General features: G+C 40.4%; 1 protein-coding gene across 1 annotated transcript in view; it reads left to right on the plus strand.

Moving 5' to 3' along the window:
* LOC309701482 (uncharacterized protein) overlaps positions 1-13,120 on the plus strand; it is a 2,150,955-nt gene that overhangs the window by 570,722 nt on the left and 1,567,113 nt on the right. The gene's annotated exons all lie outside the window — the stretch shown is intronic.

Below are 13,120 nucleotides of genomic sequence, written 5' to 3' on the forward strand. Positions count from 1 at the left end.
CAGTTCAATTCAATAGCTATATAGATGGATAGACAGATACTGTATTATATACTATATTGATTCCAAATGGAGAATTAATGTGTTATATCACCAGGATAATGAATTCAAGTAGTACAATCTCCAATAAACAGACAACACAGTTCAAGTTCAAAGTGCAATATGTGCAGGATCCAGGCTTTATATTGTAAGATGCAAAATGTTTATATATACATAATATTGTTGAAAAAATAAAGAAAGTTAAAAATCAAAATAAGTTTATTGTCACGGTGGCTGATGTGATTGCAATATGAACCCGGAAGCAGACAAGGGAGAGATGGAACTGAATCTTAACAAAAAACAAACCATTTATTAGGTTGAAAAACACGAACACAAAACAAGGCCCAGCAAACAGGGGCGGAAACTAAAACTAAAACCTATCCTGGGAATAACTCGGTATGACTATGACAACTATGACAAGAAAAACATGAACATGAATCCGAGGAGGTGCATGCGAGAAACTCTGATGAAAAAACATGAACATGAACATGGACCTAAACAGAATCAGGAGATAACCTGAAACCCGGAAGAACGTGAACGGAGGAAAACGCACCAACACTGCCCAGAGGAAGACAGCGGACTTAAATACACAGAAAAGAAAGGAGGGAAGTGGAAACACAGCTGACACAAATGAACCTGACACCACAGGGGAAGCAACATGAAACACACTGAACATGGAAACACAACCCTTTCATAATAAAAGACGAAACAAGGAGAGACGTGGACGTGTGATGGGCTGAGTTGCCAAATGGCTGGTAGGCTTTTAGCTAGGCTTTAGCTTCAGCCAAGTGGAAGCTAAATTGGCTAGTCATTCATATGTAAATTAGGTTGTTACCTGAGAATTCTGGAGGGGAGTGGGGGTGTGTGAATGATTGCTGATTTCTAACTGCCAACTGCCTCTTTGTTTGTCTGGGGGGGAGCTGCTAAAAGCGGTGAACTTCCTTTTGTGTTCGTCTTGATGCATTCTCAATCATCCAGGAAATTAAATCTCCAAAAGTCACCAACTTGGAGTGGTTAGTTTCCTGAGCCACAAGGAAACTTGTGTTTCAGTTTGCCATCTTAGGGAGAAGGAGGATCATCACAGTTTTGGTGGTTGTATGAACTTAGAATGCATAAACTAATAATTTGTTTTAATTAAAAAACTTTCCCTCTGTCATTTCCTGAGTGTTTCAAAATAAAAGTCCTCTCTTTCATGTTTTGAATGTGAGGCTGTTCCTGTGATGCCTTCAAATCTGTTTCAGTCTGCAGATTTTTACAGTTCAGACCCAAAGTGACTCAAACATTTACTTAAAAGAGGTTTTTGTTCGTCTGGGTTTTCCTGCTCAGCAGCTCTAAACAGGCAAAAGCAGAAACACACAAACAGAAAGAAACAGGAAAATATGTGTTTCTGTGAACAATGCAGCAGCAAAATGAAAGACCAGGATTTATTTTTAATGATTGACCAGTGTTGGGTAAGTTACTTTAAATTAGTAACTTAGTTACATTACTAGTTACTTCTATCAAAAGTAACTCAGTTACTTCAAGTTACTCGTTACTTTCAAAGTAACTAGTTACTAGGGAAAGTAACTTTGGTTTTACTCAGAATTCTCTTGTTAATGTGTTGCTTCCATAACTTTGCCAGTCTTCTAGCTTGCTTACCTGCCACAGTGCACTGTGCCACCTACCAATAGAAAGGAAAAGATAATGTGCATATTTCCACGAGAGAAATCCCACGCCTGGACCGCCGTTGACCGCCACCATGATTCTAGCCTACGTCACAGCATCATGTGCGCCTTTTACATCCAGCACAAGAACTGCAGTCGTGGTGCTTTCGATTATACTCAGAACTCGGAAATTCTGCCTTCTGAATAGGAAGATGTTGGTAACACCAGACTGCAGATGAGCTGCATACAGGGCTGGACTGGGACAAAAAAATCAGCCTGGGCATTGTGACTAGAGACCGGCCCACCATTATAGCAAAAATCCTAAAGCCTTTGAATGAAAACAAACGCTGTTGTGACAGTGATGCTCACTGTCTTGATGGTATATATGCATCAATCTATCAATCGTTTGTTGTAAGATTCAGATAATTATTTTTTAAAAGCGAGACATTTTAAACGAGAATAAGAAAGAAAAGTATTTCCTTGTGCCCCCCTCTCCCTGTTAATGCCCTACCTGGCCCCCCTGGCAAAACTTTGCTAGAGCTGCCCCTGCACAGTTACCAGCTGTCAGCTACCTAAAAAAGGATGCTGGTGTTATTTGTCTCTCAGAAACAGTTCATAACTTCCCTTCAACTCATTCATGTCACCTAAAAGGTAAACCTGTTTCTCCATCACAGCTCTGATGATTCAGTAAGGACATCTCCTGGTTTCATCTTCATGTTTCCCTCTCACCACATAACCAAACCGATATCATGACCAGCAGCTTTTTTGCAGCTGTGGCTCCAGCAAACATCAGCTGATACTAGAAATTAATATGAAATAAATTCTAACAACAGCTGATCAAGCTTAAACGTGCTGCTGTTGTTTAACGTGAACTCCGCTGGTTTCCTCTTTCTGATGCAAAGTGGGAGATAAACAAACAAGAGAGACGATCAGCTGATCATTGATCAGTTTTCATGATTGAAGTAGAAACGGGAGAGGGAGGGGGAGAGAATGAAAGAAGAAGAGGCAGCTGTGCAGCAAAGACACAGAATAAATCCAGCTTTGTGCCTTTTTCATTGTAGCTGAATTACGGGACTAACTGTTCCTTTTCACCTCAATAAGAAATGCGTAATATTTTCTCTGAATACCAGATGAGACGGTTGGCAATTCTAATAACTTATGAACAAAATAAAGTTCAACATCATTAACTTCATAGCACCCACCCAGCTGTATAGAAACTCTGTCATGCTAGCTAGTATGCAGTACGGAAAAAGTCAGAATAATGAAAATAAACTCCACCTAAACTTGGTTCATATCTGACCCAGAGAGACTGCAGGTCATAACTTCTTACCTGAAGTTCAGTTCACACTTGGACCGGCGGCTGCCTCGGGTCTCTTCTCCTCCTGCCTCCCCTTTCCCTCCTCCACCTGCTGGCTTCCACCACTTGCTAATGTTACTGAATCTGTGGAAGCTCCGCGACAGCCACCACACGAAGTAACGAGTAACGAGCCTATCTAAATCCCAGTAACGACTAACGCGTTCCTGATTTTAGCATAATAACTAGTTACCGTGCTCGTTACCACAATAATAACGTAGTTACTGTAACGTGTTACTTAATAACGCGTTAGTCCCAACACTGTGATTGACAAAAACATTAAATGATCATGTTTATTTTCACATCAATGTTCCATCGGTCCTTCTTTTAGAATAAGTTTAGAAATGAAAAATACTAATAACACACCAGGAAAAAGCCAACAGCACGAGTCCTGAAAGGCTTAAAGAGAAAATAAACGCACAAAGAATGAAACAAAAAGGCACAAAACCTCAAAACAAGAGTGAATTAAATCTGAGCGACACACAAAGATGCTAAAAGCCCCAAACATGAACCTGTGAGGTCATTAATACCTGTGTGTGTGCATGTTTACATGTCTTTGTGGGGACCAAAATGCCCGTCCCCACAAGTTTGAAGACATTTGTGAGACTCAGAATGTGGTTTTAGTGTCAGGGACAGTCAGGTCAGGGTTAGGCATTCAGTCTTAATGGTTAGAGTAAAAGGCTGAGGAGAGCATGATGTCAAATAGATGTCCCCACAAGGATATGAAAACACAACCGTGTGTGTGTTACTGTGAATTTGTGAGACAAGTGAAGATTTCAGAATCAGTGAGAAATGTTTCACTTCCTGTTGGTGAAGAAGAGCAGACTCCTCTTCAGCCACAGAAATGAAGAAGCTTTTATTTTGTCAGCCTGACAAACACGAGCTCAGCCACGAGCAGAGGCGACCCTGCAGAGGTGAAGGTCACAGTCAGAATCAGCGCCAGAGAACCGCACAAGGACGGCCTCATTGGTCACGGCTGAGTTCATTATGTGATGGTAACAAGCTGATTATTACAGAACAGGAAACACACGTCTGCTCATCAAACACCAGCTGCTGCTGCTTTTATCAGTCTGACAACAAAACCTCACAAGAAAGAAGTTTTTGTGAGTTTGCAGCGTTCCTCTAAACTGAAAACTAAAACAGACTGAAAATGGGAACACGCACCCACACTCGAGAGTCGGGCAACTTAAATGTGTTTGTCTTCATCTGTAGTTACGTTTCATTGGCTGGAAATGTGCTAACTGGAATCATTCATGAGTCCAGATGAACAAAAACAAGTGTTTACTGCTCCACGCTGCACGAATCTGAATCAAAATCACTCAGACGCGCCCACGTAGGCATTCCACTAAAACCATGTGACCACCTTCACCTTTAAACCTGTCGTGAATATAATTTTAGACTCTTCACTTTATTTTGAAAGAACAGATTTGCAGGAAGTGCGGCTGCTGCAGAAACTCTTCACTTTTCACTGGCTTTAATCTTGAAGGTTTCTCCAGATGTGGAACATTCATGCTAAACATTCAACATCTGACGACCGTCTCCGTGTAAAACACTGACAAACTCAAACTTTATACGGTAACTGACAGATTTATTCCTCCATTTTCAGGCATTTCACAATGAACTTGGATTAGTTTGATGATTTTATTCACGTCGGTGAATAAAACCAGCCAAGAGGCTGATTCCTGCAGAGGAGGAGGCAGAGTGGAGGAATCTGCAGGTTCTGTCTCTAACACACAACCAGAGCTTCAATCATAACGAGCACATAATAAAACCATGATCCCCCCTGATCGACTCTTTTAGCCTGTTTCCTCTGGATCGAACAGGATCTAACAAACCCCAGCTTCTGCTGGGACACTGGTCATCATGGGAGGAAAAAGATGGCTGCCGTGTTGCTGTTTCCTTTCTTACACCAGGGTTATACTTCCTGTATCTGTGGGTCTGAGTTTTTAATCAGAGGATGAACTTAAAGCTTTCAGTCTGCTCTACAACCCACCACCTATCCACACGTCTGCTAAGTGGACTGGAAATCAGTAAAACTTCTACCAGACTTTAGTAAATATTGCATTAAGATGAGCAGACAGATTTTAATCTCAGCATCGTGCACACAGATTTTTCAGGACACTGGAAGAGTTCCTGCCGTGGATTTAGATGTTAGTGTTGTGTGGATGATCCCATTCTGTGATCTTTGTGTTACTAACACTGATGCTTTTACACTTTAGGACCCTCGAGACCTCTGCTGCTCAGCCGTCCTGATCGCTGCCTCCACTTTAACCAGAGGCTGTAACCTCTGATCATTTCACCTGCACCGACAGTAAAACTCTTCTCCAGAACCAAACGTGCCATAAACCCGTCACAGCTTCATCATCAGCTCAGTCTCAGCAACATGCAGACGACCGAGCAGCAGAAACTCTGCAGGGAACGTCTGAAGTCTGTTCTTCAGTTTTCCCAGCTCACTGTTTATTGAACATGAGACAGAAAAATAACTTCACCTTTAATGTAAAACTTTTATCGCCTGTGACATGTTTGCAGGAAGTTTTCATGCTGTGATTTAGTGTCACAGCCATAAATATCACACAAGGTAAAAACTACAAGTCCCAGCATCCTCTGTGTTTAGGGAGGAGCAGTGAAACAATGTACATTTCAAATTCCTTTAATTTTAAATATGTTTATATTGTCTATCCTGTAAAATAGTCAGATGTCTATTCATATTAATGTACAGAATTCACCTGCTTGCTGCTACTACTGTACATTCACCCAATATATATATATATAATGTTCTTCCTCTACCCCCCCAATTTTTGCACATGTCGAGGAGCGTGTCAGGCTACATTTCACTGTGTGTTATACTTATATAACTATGCATGTGGCAAATAAAGAACCTTGAACCTTGAACCTTGAAAGTGAAAGTGTTGATCCTCCGTTCAGAGCAGCAGGAGGAGGAAGGTGGAGCTGAGGCAGGTGAGTGTTAACATGAATATGTTTCTTCTTATGACATAAAATAATTCCACACTGTTCGTGTCTGTGGGTGAAACGTGAGGCCGGTCGGCTCCTCTGAGCGCTGGTTTCCTGTAAGTAGAGAGGAAGTGAGTTTAGCTGAGAGAGCAGGAGGAGAGTGAGAGCTGTGCTGAGGCAGGTGAGTGTTAACACCGCTCTGACATTACTGTGTCTCTGTGGCGGGAACAACAGGCTCCGTCAGTGGAGGCAAAAATAATCAGACTTTGGTTTTTCAAAGGAAACTACTTTATGTTGGGAGAAGCCGCGCGCTCATTGGATAACGACTTGTCAATCTCAAGTTATTAGCCAATGAGCGCGCAGGTTCACAGTAAGACCCGCCCTTATCACGACATTTTTAAAAACTAAACGTCCTACCGAGGACCCGGCCTTCGCGGTCTACGTGGGCTGGGTTCTCAGAAGGTCGGGTATGCCGGAAGTAAACGGCTGGGGAAATTGGACGGTCTAGCCTTCTGATTAGCGTCACCGCTGTCTCGGTGGAGTTTAATAAACTCAGCCGTCTGCTCCTTGCTATCTGCAATATAACAGGACACTGGAGTAAATTCTCGACCGTCTCATACTTCTGTTTAATCAGTTTTCTGTTTGACGTTTAGTCAGCTCTGTAAAGACCAAGGAGGAACCCACCTGGGGGATTAATAAAGTTTTATTTTATGTAATCTAATCTAATAACTTTAATCTCAGCCAAACCGATTTACTCACGAACAAACAAAACACTGAAAAAAGCCAAACAATAACATTTTTAGGTTGTCTAAGTCACGTTTAACTGAGTAGCGAAAGTCCGCGGTGATCTGAAAATGATGTGCCGGGAGTTGTGCCGTTCTCGGTGGCTTCAGTGACCCTCGAGCTCCCGGCTGGCTATAGTGCTGGTGGGTAGCAGACGTCGCCGAAAACGTCGAAGCACTTTTGCAAATATGCGGTATCTTGATAAACCGAGCAGATATTTGATGTTTACACAGCTACTTTCTCGCCTGAAAATATGTTAAAAGTTTATTTTGTGACCCAGAAAGATTAGTATGAGTAATTTTAAAACTTAGTAGCGGCCGCCAAATTGAGGAACTGGATTTGGTGGTCATGAAAATGGCATTAAACAAGTCCCCAGGGACAGATGGACTCACTACAAATTTTTATCAATTCTTCTGGAAGGACCTAAGAACTTTATTGTTTGATGCATTAAAGGAATCGATAGAGAAAAAAAGAACTGATGCCGAGCATGAAACAAGCGCTGATAACCCTGATCCCTAAATCGGGTAAGGATAAAAGAATTTTAGACAATTTAAGACCCATCACCTTAAACACTGACTATAAGATCCTGTCTGGAGCTGTAGCTGAGAGGCTAAAGAAAGGCATCTCAAACATTATCAGTGAAACACAATCAGGTTTTTTGAAAGGAAGACTAATTCATAACAATATTGGGCTGGTTTTGGACCTCCTTGAGTACAGTGAAATAATCCAAGATGTCACGGTCCTGAGTCTGTGGACTCAGTGTTTTTCTGTTTGTATTAGTTATCTTTGATTTCATGATGTGTTTTGATTCTCTTGGGTTTGATTTTTGTCGCTAGTATTCCTAACTCCCTAGGTCCTTGGCATTTCTTGTGTTCTCCTTCTTAGGTCGTGGTTCTGTGTTACTTCTGTTAGTATACAGTCATCTCTGTCAGTGTGTCTCTTGTTCTGTCACTGTATCCCCTAGTTTAGTCCACGTCTGTTCAGTTTCCTGTTTTACTTTGAAAGTCTGTGTACTATGTCAATGTGTTGAGTTTTGCCGCCCCTTGTCTTGTCATGTCTGATGAGTCCCAGCTGTGTTCTCCTCCTGTTTCACATTCCCTAATCACCTCAGTATGTATTTAAGCCCTGTGTTTTTCTCTGCCAGTTGTTGCGTCCTCCACGTTTGTTGTGTGTGTATTCGTTGTCGTCTACCTTCAGCATCTCCAGTCTAGTTAGTTTAAGTTGTTGGTTATGTATCGCCAAGGGTGACTCACCAGCCAATAAAGCTGTCGTTTAAGTTAATGTTTTGTCTCTGAGTCCTGCACGTGGGTCCAGCCACTGACAGCCACACAACTCATCGTGACACAAGAGAGAGGATACATGCTGTTCTTGGATTTTTACAAAGCATTTGACTCAGTTGAACATACGTTCATATTCAAAACTCTGCAGTCTTTTGGTTTTGGACAGGAATTTATCAATGTTATAGAGATGCTATATAATGACATTAACAGCTCTGTTTTGCTAGAACATGGTACATGTTCAAGGTTTGAGGTTAATAGAGGGATAAGGCAGGGATGTAGCAGCTCACCACTTCTGTTCATCATGGTTGCTGAGTTATCTATTTTGATTAAAAACAGTCACATTGAGGGGTTAACTGTGATGGGTGAACAGATAATAATCAGTCAGCTCGCAGATGATACCACCCTGTTTTTAAAAAATGAGGACCAGATTCCTTTAGCCTTGCAGGTGATCAACCACTTCTCCAAAGCTTCTGGCCTGCAGCTGAATATTAATGAATAAGAAATTCTAGCTCTGCATGAGTGTCCCCTGCAAGCAATAAATAATATACAGATAAAAAAAGAGGTTAAGTATCTGGGCATTGTAATTTGCAAGGATAAGACATCAACAGAAAATAAGAATATCTGTGCCAATATAGAAAAGTGTAAGTCAATTTTAAACAGGTGGCTGCAAAGGGACATAACTCTGTTTGGGAGAATCTTGCTAACCAAAATGGACAGTCTGTCCAGACTAATCTTGTTAGGTTTGTAGCATAAACCTATTCGCTGGAACGTTAAGACAATATAATTACACTGCTAAGCAAGACACAAATAGGCAAAGTTCTTCATGTTACTCGTGCACGGGAGAGAACCGGACAACCGCTTGACTCCAGTTGGTCTCGTCCGTTCTCCCGTAACACTGCCCTTTTATTGAGGTTACATGAATATGCATAGGTTCATTAACATACGACGTCTACATACAAACAAAGAGTACCTTGCCTGTGTGTGTGTGTGTGTGTGTGTGTGTGTGTGTGTGTGTGTGTGTGTGGACTGCTGATCAAAGGGTCAAACATCCTTGGTCAGGAAGAGGGTAGCCTCCCCCTCACCCTAGATGGTTCATCCTAGATAACACGGTGAGGAAGTCCTGCAGTTCATCTAAACAAAGAGCACTTAGACTAGAACAGACGCAACTACGTTAATCCTACCATAAAATAATAAGACACGGTATGACCTCTCATGCTCCCAAAGTGCTGTCTAATACACACAAAGTTTGCAGACTATCAAGGATCAAAACCTCTACCAATCTACAACTAATTACAAAACTCTAAGCATATATAAGTAAATATTTCTAAGCATAAATGACAATCAACAATACAAATCTAACAAATCTATCCAGCCTTTTCTCTGCCCATATCTCCAAAACTAATCAAATCTATAAATAATCTTAATTTTAGGTTCATATGGAGGAACAAATGTCATTATATAAAGAAAAATGATATGATTAAGAATTATGAAGAGGGTGGGGCTAATGCCATTGACTTTGATGTTATGAATGGTGTACTAAAACTGAAATGGTTAAGATCTTTCATTAGGAACAAAAATTCCTTTTGGAACATTATTCCCAGTGTGATTTTTGGCAAAATGGGTGGAATAGACTTTTTGTTACGTTGTGACTTTGATTGCAGTTCGTTACCTGTTAAACTCTCAGCTTTCCATCAGCAGGTCCTTCTCTACTGGAAATTAATCTACAAACAACTTTACTCCTCACAATACCCCTATATGGAATAACAGGTATATCCGTTTGTGTAGGAAATCTGTGTACATGGATGAATGGAGATCTAAAGGGATTTGGGCTGTAGCTCATTTTACGGATGATAATGGGGTCTTATTAAAACATGAGACGTTTTGTGAGAAATTTGATGTAAGATGTACTGCTAACAGATATAAATCCCTAGTGAAAGCCATCCCAGTCCCTTTGAGATCAAGGATAAAAGAAGATATTGTGCACTCTAAAATTTCTCCTGGACTGAGGCAGCTCTGCATAGCTGGAGCTGAATTTGGTGACAGCAGGTTTACAAACAAAGTGATCAGGAATATTTTGATCAACGACATTTGCCCTAATCTGGTTAAAAGAAATTATATCCTTAAAGAATTTGAGACCATGGAGGTTAAGGCGATAAGAAAAAAGTATATTTCACTTCCTCTTTCCCCTAAAGTAAAAGAGGTTCACTTTAAAATCATTAATGAGGTTTATCCAACCAATGAATTCTTAAGACGGAAATTTAACTTAGATGTGAACGCCTGCACATTTTGTGAAAATGATATTGAAAGTCTGGATCACTTGTTTTTCAACTGTGAATCAGTGCACTCCTTCTGGACTGACATGTGGAGCTGGCTACAGTCCAGGAGAATTCAGTTACCACATTTGACAGTGACAGTAATAAAATTTGGAATACTTGCTGAGAATGCAGATTTTGACCTGTTGATTAGGACGATTTTGTTAATGGGAAAATTTTTTCTTCACAAATGCAGATACTTTAAAGCTAAACCATGTATAAACAGATGGCTGAATGACTTTAGACTCTGGGCTAAATCGCTGAAACTTGTGAATAACAAGAAAGCCCATAAACTTGTTGTTTTATTTAAAGAGTTTAACCTATGTTAAAAAAAAAAAACTCCCTATTTTATAATCATGACTGCCATTTTTTGCTCATGGTATTTTTTGCTCATGGTATTTTTTGCCTTTGGTTCAAATCCTTCAAAATACATACAAAATCAGTATCGATACTGACGTAAATTAATAGAAATAGAGATGGACCGATACGTAATATCGCATTGGTCCATCTCTATTTCCCTTTCTGGATTAAGGAAGGTTGTAAAAGCAGCTCGATGTACAACCTGTTCTTTGGATCCTCTACCAGCCTGGGCTATAAAGGAACTGTGGTCAGCATTAGGACCCTACAACCTGTTTCTTTTAAATACTTCATTGAGTCTTTCCTGAATGTTTTAAATCAGCTGTGGTAGTACCAATCTTGAAAAAGCCTGGACTGGATGTTGACATGGTCGCAAATAGGGCAGGGTATCGTCACTGAATTCTAGAATCGATTTGATTCCGATTCACAAGGTCCTGAATCAATTCGATCCACGATTCGATTCAATTCGATTTGAATCTGGGAAATTTTGCCTCAGACAGTCAGAAATATTATAATTCAGATCAGTACATTTACATATTTTTGTATCTATAAAAAGGAAGCTGACACTCGCAAGACTTTATCAAAGGTGTGAGCATCACAGCAGAGGCCTTTGTGTCAAAGTAGCTGAAGATAAAACAGAAAAACATGAAGGTGGTTTTATAAAAATATTCTACAGTAGATCAAAAACGAAAGAAAACCATTAATCGACATATGAACATTACCTCTGAAGTTACAGCGGTTTTATGACAGACACAGCGTTTTGCAATTTGCATAATTTTAAAAAGTTAAAATTTGTTCAGAAGCCTGTTGAACGGCAGAAATTAGGTTTTCTTTTCGGAAGTAAGTAAAAGGAAAAAAACAGCGGCCGACAGCGCTGTAAACAACGGTAGACTTGTGCGTAACAAGCAAGCGAATAATGCAGAAAACAGATTTTTAGACAGGAAACTGTGTGTGTGAGAGAGAGAGAGAGAGAGAGAGAGCTGTGCATGACATGTGATTTTATCCTGGTGGAAGCAAAACAGCAAAAGTCAGAGTGAGTTCATGACGATGTTTATGTGAAGCGTAGTTTGGATCTTCTTTTGCTGCTGGTTCAGTCAATATTGTTTGGAGAGAGATAAAACTAACAGCTTTAGAATCAGCGTAAAAAGGACGTAAACACAAAGCTCGGAGCCGCCGAAACATCAGAATCAGCGAGCTGTCGGCTTTCAGCCCCGACCGTGTCCGTGCCATCGGGTGAGAAAGGCGACATCTCACTGATTCTGATGCGTCGGCGGCTCTGAGCTTTGTGTTTACGTCTTTGTGCAGAATCCGTGTTCCTGCTCTCATTTACTGTTTCAGCTGTTTGGTGGTTGTTAAAGTTTTGTGAGGTTTAACCTGAGATTCTGGCGTTGGTGCAAAATGCAGCTGCTCGCATTTTAACAAGAACTGGGAAATTTGAGCACATTACCCCTGTTCTGAGATGTCTTCACTGGCTACCTTGTCAGGTTCGAGCAGATTTTAAGGTCCTGCTGCTCACCTACAAGGCTTTAAACGGATTGGCACCTTCATACCTCTCCGACCTTTTACACCTTTATGTTCCATCTCGTGCTCTCCGATCTCAGGACTCTGGTCTTCCAAAAGTTCTTAGAGCCAGAAAAAAGACAATTGGAGAGCTTTTTCTTTTCATGCCCCGTTTCTGTGGAACAACCTCCCACAAGATATTCGGCAGGCTGCTCTGTGGAGGTTTTTAAAACCAAGTTGAAGACACATTTGTTCACCCGATCCTACATGTCTTAATTCTATGGCTTTTAGTTTTTACATTTTTATTGTTTTTAACTTGTATTGTGTCTTTTACCTGTATTGCTATGTATCGCTTTTATTTTATTTATCTCTTTAGTTGTACAGCACTTTGTTTGAAAGCGCTTTATAAATAAAGTTATTATTATTATTATTATTACAAGGTCCACGTTTACGGGAACATCTGCTACAGATATGGGAGAATATTTGATTTCTATTGTAGACAGAAGCCACGGGTGTGTTCAGTCAAACGTTTAGAATAAACTTTGGTCTATAAATGTGTTTCATGATTTATTTTTAACTCCAACTGCTTATTTGTACTATGCTTTCATTTCAGAGTGCAATGAGAAATAAAAAGGATATTTTCAATAAAACTGTCACGATCCTGGGTCTGTGACTCAGTGTTTTCTGTTTTGTATTGTTAATCTTTGATTTCATGATGTATCTTTGTTTATTCTTACGTTTTGGTTCTGTGTTTTGTTGTACCTCTAAGTTCAGTCTTTGTATTTCCTGCTTTGTTGTGAAGGTCCGTGTCTCATGTCAGTGTGTTTAGTTTGCGTTTCCTCTGTCTCGTCTTGTCAATCACTCCCAGCTGTGTCTTCCTTCTGTGTCTCATTCCCTCGTTAT

The sequence above is a fragment of the Aulonocara stuartgranti genome, assembly GCF_965226115.1.
Source record: "Aulonocara stuartgranti genome assembly, chromosome: 23".
Taxonomy (NCBI): Eukaryota; Metazoa; Chordata; class Actinopteri; order Cichliformes; family Cichlidae; genus Aulonocara; species Aulonocara stuartgranti.